Source organism: Chenopodium album, chromosome 5, assembly GCF_948465745.1.
Source record: "Chenopodium album chromosome 5, dcCheAlbu1.1, whole genome shotgun sequence".
Classification (NCBI taxonomy): Eukaryota; Viridiplantae; Streptophyta; class Magnoliopsida; order Caryophyllales; family Amaranthaceae; genus Chenopodium; species Chenopodium album.
The window spans coordinates 47791553-47806302 of NC_137838.1; the positions used below are offsets into that span (position 1 = coordinate 47791553).

The window sequence follows — 14750 nt, forward strand, 5'->3', positions numbered from 1 at the left end:
TAACTCATCTTGATCCCTTTGCAAAGACAACTCTTAGGTACCTACAAGAGCAAACAAAGGAAAGAAGTAAAAGGGAAAAAGGGCCAAATAAAAGGAAAGCACGAAAAACAAAAAGAAAGAAAAAAAGAAAGGAACTAAAGGAAAAAGGACCAAAAATAAGATAAGAAAGCATAAAAAAGAGATGAAATCATCCTAAAAGACTACCCTATGAGTGCCATAAATGACACTCATCTGTTGTGCATGTGATTAATTAGACTAAGAGTGATCAACCTATAAGATTAATCTAGATTGCATTGCAAATTTCAATGAAATGAACCTTTGATTTGAGAATTGCTTAAATTGATTATTGAATTTGATTGTGATTCTCCTTGTTAGCCATTCATAGTGAACCCTAGCTTGGTTTATAGGAGATAACCTTTGAATTCCTTTGATTGCAACTATTGTTTGTCCCTTGCAATGTTTGAATCAATTGAGTGATCTATCACTTAGCATAATCGTTGAGCTTGCATGTAGAACCTATATCCCTAGTGTTTAGCATATTGACTGAATTCTTTGATTTGTCTATTTTCTTGTTATTCTAGTTACCAACCTCAACCATTGATATTCTTCGATTTAGCTTGACAATAGCCTATAGCATAGTTCCTATTCATTCCTCTGGGTTCGACCCTTGACTTACCGCATACTTGTATAAGGTTTGTGAAGTGTTTATAAATTTAGTTTAACCAAGGGAGAATTAGATGAAGACCTAGTTTTTCCTTTTGTTAGGGAGACATTGTGGCCAACATGATGCATTTGACATCCCGATTGGCAATTTGCCATCGGTTTAGGGCAGCCTGAGTCACCTTCTCATTCGGAGTCTCTGGAATTTTATCATCAAGGTTATATTCCTTTTTCTCTTACATGAGAACTATACGCAAGTTCCCTTGCCAATCAAGAAAATATGGCCCACTCAACTTCTCCATGTCGAGAATTGAGTGTAACGAGAATTGGTTGTTTGAGTTATTTGAAGACATGATTCTACAATTGAAAGAATTTTAAATCAAAAACCATTCATAATACTTAAATAAGATTGAAATCATGCATTTTAATCAAACTTATTTAAACGTCTTATTCACACATTAAAATTGTCCCTGTTTTGGTGAGAATAAGTCGATTCCAATATTGAAAGAAACAAAGAGTGGTTAAGCATGCTTTGGTTTGTCTTAACACTCAATCTCCTAAGGTAAGAAACTCTTTGCTAATGGATCCAAGCCACTCTTGGTTGGATAAATTGTTGCATCTATTCTCTCTCAACAACTTATCCACTTTGCCACGATATGTTAGGACTCCATCACCCATAATCGTTGAGTATAACCAAAACCAACTTGCATACCCAGTATGCCTTACGTATTCTAGGGAGTAATAGTGATGCCTTGCTTTGGAGTAGCCCATCACTACTCTCAATAGGTCGATAAATGTTGTTTTGGAATGGCAATTTCACTCAATATTTTAGTGACCTAGGGTTTCTATGTTGGTAGATTTAAGTGAACTTAATTAATTATCACAACATTTGAAATCCTAAACATGCATCTAACATATAATTCATATATAAATACTCATAAATATATATATTGAAAACATTAATAAAGATGCATTTGGCAACTAGCATGACCCCTTGAGTCTTCAAGTCCTCAAGGGACGGCTTTTGCAACTTCATGGCTTCGTCTTCCAAGAACCTCCGTCTTCAAGACATGACCATAATTAATTAAGCCGATAAACCCAAAATTTGCCAAAATTAAATTTTGCCAATGCCGCTCAAAATCGAGGCCTAGCCTCAAAATTTTATTAAAATTAATTAAATTCAAAATAATTATTTAAAATTAATAAAATTGCAAAATTAACGTAGCCTTAAAACGAGGAAAAAGTGTTAAGTGAGGGGTTATGCACATAGCTATGACTCATGCCAAGGGTCACACCCATAGCCTAGAATATTGCATACGCGTCGACTCTTCTACGGGGCGTGCTTGCGTCATAAGCCACGAATTCCACGCAAGCTTGCTGCAGTGCGCATCGTGCTACAAGCACGTAGCACACCCTACACACACACACACACACACACCTAATCCGCACCAAGCAACGCACACACCCGGATCAAGCTCGCACCAACCACGATTAGCCATGCGTAGCACAAAAACACGCACGGTGCGCGCACATCATGATGTTGCTGCCGCACCATGCTGCTGCTTGTTGCTGGCTGGCGCGCCACGCTTGCTGGCAGCGAGCAGCAGTTATGCACATGGCTGCACGCAAGCTCGAGGCAGTGATCACGGGTTGAATAGGTCAATAAACTACTACCCTAATCAAATTAATCATTTATATACCTAAACTACCCTAATACAAGTATAGGGGCAAGTAAAGGGTCAAAACACTAAGGAAGCTCACTCATTCAACATCAATTTTCCCTAATGCAAGAGTAAAAAGGGGAATGTTTTTGTTGGTTTTTGAATAAAGAGCACTAAAACTACAAATAAGCAAAGATAATGATGATTAAAATCAAGAGAGAACGACGCTAGGGATACGGGGTTGTCAAACATGATTAGAAAGAGGGGAACAATAATGGTTATCATGATGAACATGCCAAAGAACACAATATTCTACCTAAACAATTCATTCTCATGCAATAGTCTAAGCAAATCAATGAAAAAGGTATATACTAATAAGGATCATTCTCATGCATCCTATTAGTTACAATCAAATCAAGAGAATAAGGAAACACAATCCATAAAAACTCCACTTTAATAACTCATTCTCATGCAATCATTAAAATAGAGATGATCTTAATCTAGTTCAAATCACTTTCATGCATTTAAACTAGAAAACATCAAATACAGTGCAACAATAATCTCAAGCTATCAAAAATCATGCCTTTCATCAATTTATGGCATGAGTTCAATCCAACTATCATCATTCATCCAATATCAACTCATATTTTCCACCCCCTTCCCCTAGCTAAAATATTAAGCTAGAGAAAGGTGATTAAACATAATATCAAAACTAGAAACAAACTCAAGACACTCAAAACAAAACATGACTAAAAACAATGAAAACAATAACAACTAGATGAACTAATAAGATTAACAAAATAAGCAACAATAAAGCAAATAAATAAAGCTAAAGGAAAGGATTAGAGATTACTAAAGAGAGGATTAATGAAAGAAGAAAACTTGAAGGAATTGCTTGATTGAAGATTAAACTTGACCAAAAGTTGAATACTTGGAAGAAAATTAAGCAATAATCTACTTTCTCTCTCTAAAAATTATCTAATCTAACCCTAACAGAGAGAAGCTCTCCTAAACTAATTAACAAAATAGCATAAAAATCTCCTCCCCATAATTACCCAAAAAATGGGTATTTATACAAAGCTAGGAAAAGAGACTAAAAATAAAAGAAAAGGAAATAAAATAAGTAAACTAAAAAGAATGAAAATAAAATAAAAATAAATAAAAATAAAAAAAATAAAAAACTAAAGAAAGAAAAATAAAAGGAAAAAGAAATTAAAATAATAAAACAATCAATCCCCACCTGCACCACCGTCAACAGAGTAGCCACCACCAACCTCCAACTTCTGCCACTCATCACCTCACGAACACCACAACGACAACCACCAATTCACAGCTACACCAGCAGCGAATTCCGGCCACCACTCTTCACCATTTGCAAACAATCGAACCTCAATTAAGGTCTAATTTGATTGAAGCTATTCGCGGCCACGCAGCCCTGTCAGAAGGCGCACAAATGGAGTCCAAATTCGGATTGTAGGCAGTAAGTTTGCGCGACCTTTGCGCGACGTCTTCTCGGGCGCGCAAATGTTGGTTCAATCACGAGCTTCTCATGTGATTTTAATGAAAATCAGATGGCCACGATATGATGCTCGATTATAGTTGATGATGATGAATGGTGGGGATTTGATGATGATGAATGGTGGGGATTTGATGACGATGTTTGATGATGGAGTTTGATGGTGAGTGAAGCAGGGGATTATTCCCCTTTGAAGCAGCTTAAAAATCGAAGAAGAAGAGATTGGTGGTCTTATGGTTTGGTGAGGATTGATTATTTTATTATTTTAATTTCTTTTTCCTTTTATTTTTATTTCTTTAGTTTTATTTTGTTTATTTTATTTTTATTCTTTTTAGTTTACTTATTTTATTTCCCTTTCTTTTATTTTTAGTCTATTTTCCTAGCTTTGTATAAATACCCATTTTTTGGGTAATTATGGGGAGGAGATTTTTATGCTATTTTGTTAATTAGTTTAGGAGAGCTTCTCTCTGTTAGGGTTAGATTAGATAATTTTTAGAGAGAGAAAGTAGATTATTGCTTAATTTTCTTCCAAGTATTCAACTTTTGGTCAAGTTTAATCTTCAATCAAGCAATTCCTTCAAGTTTTCATCTTTCATTAATCCTCTCTTTAGTAATCTCTAATCCTTTCCTTTAGCTTTATTTATTTGCTTTATTGTTGCTTATTTTGTTAATCTTATTAGTTCATCTAGTTGTTATTGATTTCATTGTTTTAAGTCATGTTTTGTTTTGAGTTTCTTGAGTTTGTTTCTAGTTTTGATATTATGTTTAATCACCTTTCTCTAGCTTAATCTTTTATCTAAGGGAAGGGGGGGAAATATGAGTTGATATTGGATGAATGATGATAGTTGGATTGAACTCATGCCATAAATTGATGAAAGACATGATTTTTGATAGCTTGAGATTATTGTTGCACTGTATTTGATGTTTTCTAGTTTAAATGCATGAAAGTGATTTGAACTAGATTAAGATCATCTCTATTTTAATGATTGCATGAGAATGAGTTATTAAAGTGGAGTTTTTATGGATTGTGTTTCCTTATTCTCTTGATTTGATTGTAACTAATAGGATGCATGAGAATGATCCGTATTTAGTTTACGAGGGGAAAACTAGGTCGTTATCTAATCTTCCCTCGGTCAAACTAAATTTATAAACACTTAACAAACCCTAATACGAGTATAGAAGCAAGTCAAGGGTCGAACCCAAAGGAACGGTAATGTTCAAGCACTTTCAATTATGCGCCTAAGCTAGGTCGAAGACGAAGGTAAGAAAGAATACTAACAATTAACAAAACAAGTAACCAAGGAAATAAAACACTAGGAACGGGGCTCAACAAGTAATCATGTCAATTGCAACAACATAGGAAGAGCATGCCAATCAAAGGTTGTGAGGACTAATGATAAGAGCAATCAAGAGGAATCAAAGAGTTATCTCCTAATTGTTAAGCTAGGGTTCAATATGAATAACAAACTAAGAGAATCACAATCAAAGCCAATTGATAATTGCAATTCCTATTTCAATTGTTCATGTCATTAGCAATTACAATGCAATCTAGCATTATTCTCAAGGCCAAATTGAATTACACACATGCAAACCTTCACTAATCACTTAAATCTCAACAATCAATCAACGCAATCCCCAAATTAATCACAATTAATCAATCATACAAGTTTCACCCAATTCCTAGCCAAACAACTATTCAAGAATCATCATCTATCAACTAACAACTATGGAAATCAAGAATCAACAAAATACCAAGAACAATTACACTAATCAAGCATCAAACATCAAAATTAAACCAAACAAACATGAAATTAAACAAAGAAATAAGGTGAGATATAGTTAAGAATGCTCATTGATAATAGAGAAGATCTTGAACACAATTGTCACACTTTCATCTTCAATCTCTCAATCACCATTGAAATTCCTCACTTTCTCTCTCTAAAACTACTCCTAATCTAGCCTAATCTAGAGAGAGAAGCTCTCAACCTAAGAGAGAGAAAACTATTCTAAAACTAAAGAATTACATGAATGAATAATAAAGGAAACCAAAAACTATATAAACTAAAGGAGAAAAGAAGCTTAAAATCGTAAAAGACCCAGAAACCCGCGCCCGCGGAGGGGAACGGACACCCCGATAGCCGCGCCCGCGGCCCAAGCCCGCGCCCGCGGGGCCAAGGCCCACGCCCTCGGGGATCCCTCAGGACAACCGCGGGTGCTTACTGCCCAAATACGGCAGTTTTGGAGCTGCAGCAACCCCGCGCCCGCGGGTACTGTAGCCCGCGCCCGCAGCAGTTTTCCAGGGCCAACTTCAGAAGGCTGTAACTTCCGATCTAAGAATCGTATGAAGGCGTGCGACCTATGATTGGAAAGCTCTTCAAGTCTAGTTTCCAACCCAACTTGAATCACCCTAATTAGATCTGTAGAACTTGAGATATGACTAAAACAATCAACAAAGGTCCTATTTGATACTTTGCAATCCTTCGTTTTCCTTTGTTTCAAACTCAAATTCAATTCCGAAAAGTGCATATTGATCCTATTGGGTGCTATTTTCAATTCCCATGCATATAGCCCGCGACGTACCTACAAAACAAGACAAACAAACGGAGAAGCAAGAGAAATAGCCGGGAAATGAATAAAATGATAAGAAAGCCATTAAAAGCATGCATTTCTCTAAACTAACACAAAAACACGCGAATCGAGCATTATTCTCTAAAGACACGACATAAACGATTACAAAGGAGCATAGAAATAAAAAGAAAACATAGCCTAAAGGTGCCATAAATGGCACGGATCAAATTCCCCCAAGCAAAACTTTTGCTCGTCCTCGAGCAAAACAAAATCCAACCCAAGGGGAAAATGATGACATTATTCAAGCAAAGAAAGAAACGAGAAAACTAGAGAAGATGGGAATATACACTAACTCACTTTCGTAGGAATCACGGTCAATTTTAGCAACTAAAGACAAGCCATTTAAACCCCTAGATTGCCCTAGAGGACGAGTGATGCTCTCGTAAGGGTATCCTAAGAGTTTACCCATAACTCTCATAATAATACAAACAAGGCAAAGCAAGAAAAAGAAAACAAAATACAAGAAAAGCAAACAAATGTTCATGAAAGGACTTTTGTAAATGTACAAGCACAATGAATTCAAATCTTTCTAAACAAGTAAGGGAGTGCACGCTATAAGATACCAAGGTTGATTGAAACATAAAAATGCTAAGCATAGGAACTAGATATCACACTCCACTTTCATCCCAAATGGTCTTACCGCGTTCCCCCTACTAATCTCATATCTCCCCATAGTGAGCATCTCATAGATTCCGCGAAGGAACCGGAAAAAGATCAAATTTTTGGCTTACTCGACATCTTGAATTCGCATCCCCTTTCCTTAGGCTATAACCCATGATTCCCTCCACCGATGAATAACTCAACCCCTAGGTCAAAAGGTCTTCCCAAAGGTTGTAACGTAAGGCAAAAAGGGTTAAGGTAGGCTAAATTTAAAATTTGGTTGTTAACCTAAATTGTGAAGCAAAGATTGCACAATTCTTTACACCATAACCAAGTAATCACCAAACAAAAATACCAACACCCCCAAGCTTATTCAAAGCTAAGATCACAAACATATACACAAAAAGCGTGAGAACGCTTCCCCCCAAGCTTAAATGGAGCATTGTCCTCAATGCTCAAAAAGGAAGAAAACTCACATAAAAATATTTTTGCATTTTTCACTTTTTTTTTTCAAAATTCTTTATTAGTGCTTTGTCCTCACCTCTTTTAACTATGGATGGCTTTTTCAAATTTGCATTTGCTTTGTCCTTGCCTTTTTTTACTTTAGACGGCTTTTTCATTTATTCACTTGCCATTATTCACAAAATATACACAACACAAACTTGCTTTCAAGAGAACCAAATATCCAAACTCCTCCACCACAAACTCCAACAATAATGAACAATTGCTTCACAAAAACCAAGAATGGAAACGAAAATGAAACAAAAGGCTCAAGATCTAGAAATGTGGCTTGAAAAGAAGGGAAAAAGGCTCAAAGGGTTAGCAAGTAGGCAAATGTAAACCCAAAAACCGAAGAAAATGAAAACTATCCTAGAAAAGAAAAAGTACCACCCCGAAAAGATGCCTTTGTCCTCCCTAGATGGTTCGGTCTCGGTCTTAGGAATCATACGTTAAGATTCAAGATTAGGTTTGCGAAAGTCAAGGATCCACGCCACTCATGCAAGAAAATATTGAAAGCTCGAACAAATATAAATCTCACATGGTTGTAGCAAAAAACTCACTAAGGTTGTCAAATCGAAGATAGGGAGCAACTACCAAACATGCCACAAACAAGTAGAATCCGACTTCATGATCCCCCTAGTTCTAGACAACTACCTTAGCATGCTTTATCCTAGAATCAACCAAACGTATCTCAAACCGTGCACACCACTACCATTTAGGAATAAAAGCATTCAAGTTTACAAGTCCAAATGTTACTATGTCCAAAGCAAGAACAAAACAAAACACATTGCAAATATGCCTTGATAAAAACAAAAATCTTTTTGGAGTTTTTCAAAATAATAGAACATGGAAAAGCATATACAAAGGTGCATAGCATATACGAATCAACATCCCATCAAACATGATAGAATACCCTCCCCCAAGCTTGAATGAGACAACATGCTCAATCATAAGGCATAGAAACCATGGGAGGGGGAAACAAGGAGATCAATCCAACAAACCAACATATGTCCAACAAGTCATCATCCACTAGAGAAAGAGCAAGGAAGGATATTACCGGATATTAGGTGGGTGTAAATACCCGCAAATGACCCAATTTTAACCTTTCAAAGCTAACAACCTCTATTATTGAATCTTGCCTTCTATATGCTAGCAAATGTGGTGCTAATCTTCCTTGATTCTTGATCCAAATAGAAGCACCAAAGTATATCAAGTCATGTACCTAGAAAAAGGAACACAAACATTTCCATGAGATAAAATCTATTCTAAAAAGAAAAGAAAATGAAAGGAATAAAACACGGGTTACTTCCCGAGAAAGGCTTGCTTAAGGTCCAAGCTTGACCGCTCTAGAAAATAATAATTCAACGCGCGCAAGAGCTTGTCAAATGCACTACTACACATTTCATAGGAAAGTAAGTATGCACATGACAAAATAAAGGTATGCAACAAGATTAGTGCACACCTATGGAGTTGAGAAGAAGTATGCCAAGAAGAAGAAAGAGAGAAGGGAAAAACAAGAATATAAGAAAAAGGAAGAGAAATAAAAGAAAAAAAAGAAGGCATACTCTTCTCAACAAAATATTTTTGGTTGGAAATCCCACCATCTTCCTCAAAAGTCATCAAATGAGGCACTTGGAGGACTAAAGGATTTTCATGAGGAGGGGATATGAGAAAAGAAGGTAATGACATGGGATAGGAGGGAATAAGATCAAGCTTTCTTGAAAATGAGGTGCAAGGTAAAGAAATAGGAATTAGATGTTCACTTACACCACTATCTATTGAAACACAAACTCTCTCATCCAATGAACTCACATCCAAAGGGCTCTTCTCCAACTCGTCACTATTCAAATTTAGCTTATTCTCAATCACACCCTCCTCAAAAACTTCACACCCTAAATGAGCTCTCAAAAGCTTCAAATCATCATCAAGGTTCAAAGGAAGCTCATCAAAGGGTTGAGGGTCAAACTTGGGAGGTAGCTCAAAATAAACATGAGAAGTACAATCTCCCTCTAAAAAGGCCTCACCATTCTCAATGGTGGAAAATGTAGAAGAGAAATGATCATCAAAGGTGAAAGAAGAAAGCAATGGTTTAAGATTTGAGATAGGAGTTGGAGACTCAACCTCACCAAACCCTTCACTCTCATCTTCATAATCATCAAAAGTAAGCTCTACCTCCTCAACCTTATCATAAGGGACCTTTTCTTCATCAAAATCTTCTAAGCTCAAGGCCTCACCCTCAAAGAAACCATGGTTATTAATTAAAGGAGATGGGGTGGAAGAAGGTTGGTTTTCAAAATTAAGGAATGGAGGAATGAAATCACAATCAAGAGAGGTGGGTGGGAGAATTGACTCACCAATTGGTTTTTCAACACTCAAAACCTCTTGGTCCTCATCACCCTCAAACATCCAATCTGCCATGGAGACTACTTCATCCTCTTTGTCCTTACTCTCTTTCCTCACAACTTCTTCACGCTTCAAAAATTGCAATGTCCCATCCTTCATAACTTGAATTACCATTTCCTCAAAATTAAGAGAAGCCAACATTTTTAGTTTCTCTTCAACTCCATCTAAAGGCTCAATGGAACGAAATTCAAATTTGGAAGGAGGTTTAAAATGCAAACACTCTTTAGGAACATCCATCTCTACACCCTTTTCCTCACTCATGGGCTCTCTAACATCCTCCTCACATACTTTGGAGCTCTCAAAACAATCATCATCATCATCGTCTTCCATACCTACCAATGTGGTAGAAACTTCATTTACATTCAATATTGATGACAATTGACTCTTCATCTCCTCATTCTTCCTAAAAACACCCTCATTACTCTCTTCCAACTTTTTCAACATTTCCATTTGGCTTCTCACAATCTCCAAATATCTCATCTCATTTGGTTCCAAATTAGAATTCATCTCCAATTTTCTCAAAGAACCACCAATTTGATTATAAGAAGACTCAAAGGTAGGATCTAAAGATTGGAAAGATGAAGAGCATTGAGGAGCATCATTGGGGAAAGAATTATGTGCAAGCATGCAAGGATCAACATTAGAGATATGAGTGGCATCATCAAATTGGGGAATGGGGGCACAAGTAGGCATACAAGGTTCATCATTCATGGAACATGGACCATAACAATCATCAATGGAAGCATTTGAATAACCATGACCACGATCACAACTATCTCTAGCAAACCATACATAAAAGTCCCAAGCATCATCGATTGACAATGCCCGAAATCCACCATTAAACATGCTTTCAACAATGTCTCTAGTTTGCTCAATCAAATTATGATAACAAATCTCGCAAGCCTCCCAAATATGACAACCATGGTAACTAATGAAGTTCTCTAGTCTATTAAAGTACACCCAAAATGGTTCATCCTCTAATTGAGGAAATGAGTTATTTTCCATTTTATACAAAACAAACAAAAAAAATCAAGTAAAAGAAAATTATACACAAAGACCTAGACTCAAGCAATCAAAAACACTCAAACATAGACACCGTTCCCCGGCAACGGCGCCATTTTGACAAGGGGAAAACTAGGTCGTCATCTAATCTTCCCTCGGTCAAACTAAATTTATAAACACTTAACAAACCCTAATACGAGTATAGAGGCAAGTCAAGGGTTGAACCCAAAGGAACGGTAATGTTCAAGCACTTTCAATTATGCGCCTAAGCTAGGTCGAAGACGAAGGTAAGAAAGAATACTAACAACTAACAAAACAAGTAACCAAGGAAATAAAACACTAGGAACGGGGATCAACAAGTAATCATGTCAATTGCAACAACATGGGAAGAGCATGCCAATCAAAGGTTGTGAGGACTAATGATAAGAGCAATCAATAGGAATCAAAGAGTTATCTCCTAATTGTTAAGCTAGGGTTCACTATGAATAACAAACTAATAGAATCACAATCAAAACCAATTGATAATTGCAATTCCTAAATCAATTGTTCATGTCATTAGCAATTACAATGCAATCTAGCATAATTCTTAAGGCCAAATTGAATTACACACATGCAAACCTTCACTAATCACTTTAATCTCAACAATCAATCAACACAATCCCCAAATTAATCACAATTAATCAATCATACAAGTTTCACCCAATTCCTAGCCAAACAACTATTCAAGAATCATTATCTATCAACTAATAACTATGGAAATCAAGAATCAAAAAAATACCAAGAACAATTACACTAATCAAGCATCAAACATCAAAATTAAACCAAACAAACATGAAATTAAACAAAGAAATAAGGTGAGATAGAGTTAAGAATGCTCATTGATAATAGAGAAGATCTTGAACACAATTGTCACACTTTCATCTTCAATCTCTCAATCACCATTGAAATTCCTCACTTTCTCTCTCTAAAACTACTCCTAATCTAGCCTAATCTAGAGAGAGAATCTCTCAACCTAAGAGAGAGAAAACTATTCTAAAACTAAAGAATTACATGAATGAATAATAAAGGAAACCAAAAATTATATAAACAAAAGGAGAAAAGAAGCTTACAATCGTAAAAGACCCAGAAACCCGCGCCCGCGGAGGGGAACGGACACCCCGCGGCCCAAGCCCGCGCCCTCGGGGAGCCCTCGGGACAACCGCGGGTGCTTACTGCCCAAATACGGCAGTTTTGGAGCTGCAGCAACCCCGCGCTCGCGGGGACTGTAGCCCTCGCCCGCGGCAGTTTTCCAGGGCCAACTTCAGAAGGCTTTAACTTCTGATCTAAGAATCGTATGAAAGCGTGCGACCTATCATTGGAAAGATCTTCAAGTCTAGTTTCCAACCCAACTTGAATCACCCTAATTATATTTGTAGAACTTGAGATATGACTAAAACAATGAACAAAGGTCCTATTTGATACTTTGCAATCCTTCGTTTTCCTTTGTTTCAAATTCAAATTCAATTCCGAAAAGTGCATATTGATCCTAGTGGGTGCTATTTTCAATTCCCATGCATATAGCCCGCGACGTACCTACAAAACAAGACAAAGAAACGGAGAAGCAAGAGAAATAGCCGAGAAATGAATAAAATGATAAGAAAGTCATTAAAAGCATGCATTTCTCTAAACTAACACAAAAACACGCAAATCGAGCATTATTCTCTAAAGACACGACATAAACGACTACAAAGGAGCATAGAAATAAAAATAAAACATAGCCTAAAGGTGCCATAAATGGCACGGATCATTAGTATAGACCTTTTTCATTGATTTGCTTAGACTATTGCATGAGAATGAATTGTTTAGGTAGAATCTTGTGTTCTTTAGCATGTTCATCATGATAACCATTATTGTTCCCCTCTTTCTAATCATGTTTGACACCCCCGTATCCCTAGCGTCGTTCTCTCTTGATTTTAATCATCATAATCTTTGCTTATTTGTAGTTTTAGTGCTCTTTATTCAAAAACCAACAAAAACATTCCCCTTTTTACTCTTGCATTAGTGAAAATTGATGTTGAATGAGTGAGCTTCCTTAGTGTTTCGACCCTTTACTTGCCCCTATACTTGTATTAGAGTAGTTTAGGTATATAAATGATTAATTTGATTAGGGTAGTAGTTTAACGACCTATTCAACCCGTGATCAAATTTTGGCGCCGTTGCCGAGGAAGCGGCTTGTTTAACATTTATTTTTGCTATTGTTAGAGTCATTTTATTTGATTTCCTTTCTTTTATTTTTCTTGCTTAATCCTACTTTTCATTGCTAATCGTGTGCTTAGCTTTGTTGTATTCAAAGAGAGATAAGGCAAGACAAGAGGATGACCTTCTTTTTAGGGAGTTTGGAAATTCGGAAATCTATGATGAGCTCACGAGTGGTATACTTCTCCCGACCACCAAGACTAATTTCACAATCCATCCATAATATGATAGGATAGTGCAAATTTAGCAATTTTCCGAAGGCGTAAGTGAAGACCCCATTGAGCATTTGGACCGATTCCTTGAGTTGTGTGCAATGATGTAAACAAATGAAGTGAGCCAAGACTACATTCGTATGCATCTCTTTTAGCAATCTCTCACCGAAAGAGCAAAGAAATGGCTCAATCTTTTGAAGCCCAACTCTCTCACCACATGGAAGGAAGTTGCGAAGGCCTTTCTTAAGAGGTTTATTTCCGATGAGCAAACTGCAAAAATGAGGAGGAAGATAGCTTCCTTTGAACAAGAACCGGATGAAACTCTTGGGGAAGCATGAGAAAGGTTTAAGGATTTTATTAGAGTATGTCCTCATCATGAATTCAATCATAATTTGCTCATGAGATTCTTCTATGATGGCTTGGAGCCAATGTCAAGGACCAATCTAGATGCGGGTGCCGGTGGCCAATTGATTAAGATCCCTCAAAGCCAAGTTGAAGCTACAATTGAAGAAGTGGCTACTAGCTATTCTTGGGGAGTCCAAAGAAGATCCCAATGGAAGCAAGGAGATCTTTATAAGTTGGAGAAAGTCGGCCAACTTAAGCACATAGTTGACTCTTGAATGAAGGTCTTCCCAAGTTGAACTCGAGTGTTGGTTTGTGTTCAAAACTTTCACAAATCATTGATTTCTCATGTTCTCGTTGTGGTGGGACGGATCATGATGCATCCTATTGTAGAGAGTTCAATCTCAAGCATGGTGAAGTTTTGACTTTGAGGGAAAAAGAGTTTGTAACCCAAGCTCAATCCCAACAACTTCAACAACCTCCAAGGCAAGAAAACTCCTACCCCCAAGATGAATCTCTCTTCAATCCACCAACCCAAAACTTTTCCTACCTTTCCAACCAAGTAGAGAACTCTCAAGATCAAAATCATGACCTATGTCCTCAAGCGTATGAAGAAAAATCCCCACCCGACCACACACAAACCCAAATTCTTCAACAACATCAAATTATCACTCAACAATTCCAAGAGATCAAATCTCACAATGAAGTTGTTGATTCCCAACTAGCCAAAATTTCTTCTCTCCATTTAACCACAAAACTCCCCTTACAATCATCTACTAACCCTTCACATACTTATCAACCCGAAACTTGCAAGGACGACAAGGTTGTAGATGATGTGGTTGAGAAGAAGGTTCAAGAACAAAATGAGGAGCCATTTGATTTTAGTGAACCAAACAAGTTTGAAGGCCCGGTTCCCTTTCCTTATAGGCTAGTTGAGAATGTTGTTTTGAAGAGCCTTATGGCGGTGAGCGTATGTAGATTTGATGTGGT

The 14750-nt window shown here is 37.0% G+C and overlaps 1 non-coding gene across 1 annotated transcript; it reads right to left on the reverse strand.

Moving 5' to 3' along the window:
- Nucleotides 1-13693: 13693 nt before the first annotated feature.
- On the reverse strand, nt 13694-13800 carry LOC145633286 (small nucleolar RNA R71). Its single transcript, XR_014112621.1, has one exon. It is a non-coding gene; the product is annotated as a small nucleolar RNA R71 (small nucleolar RNA).
- Nucleotides 13801-14750: the final 950 nt, after the last annotated feature.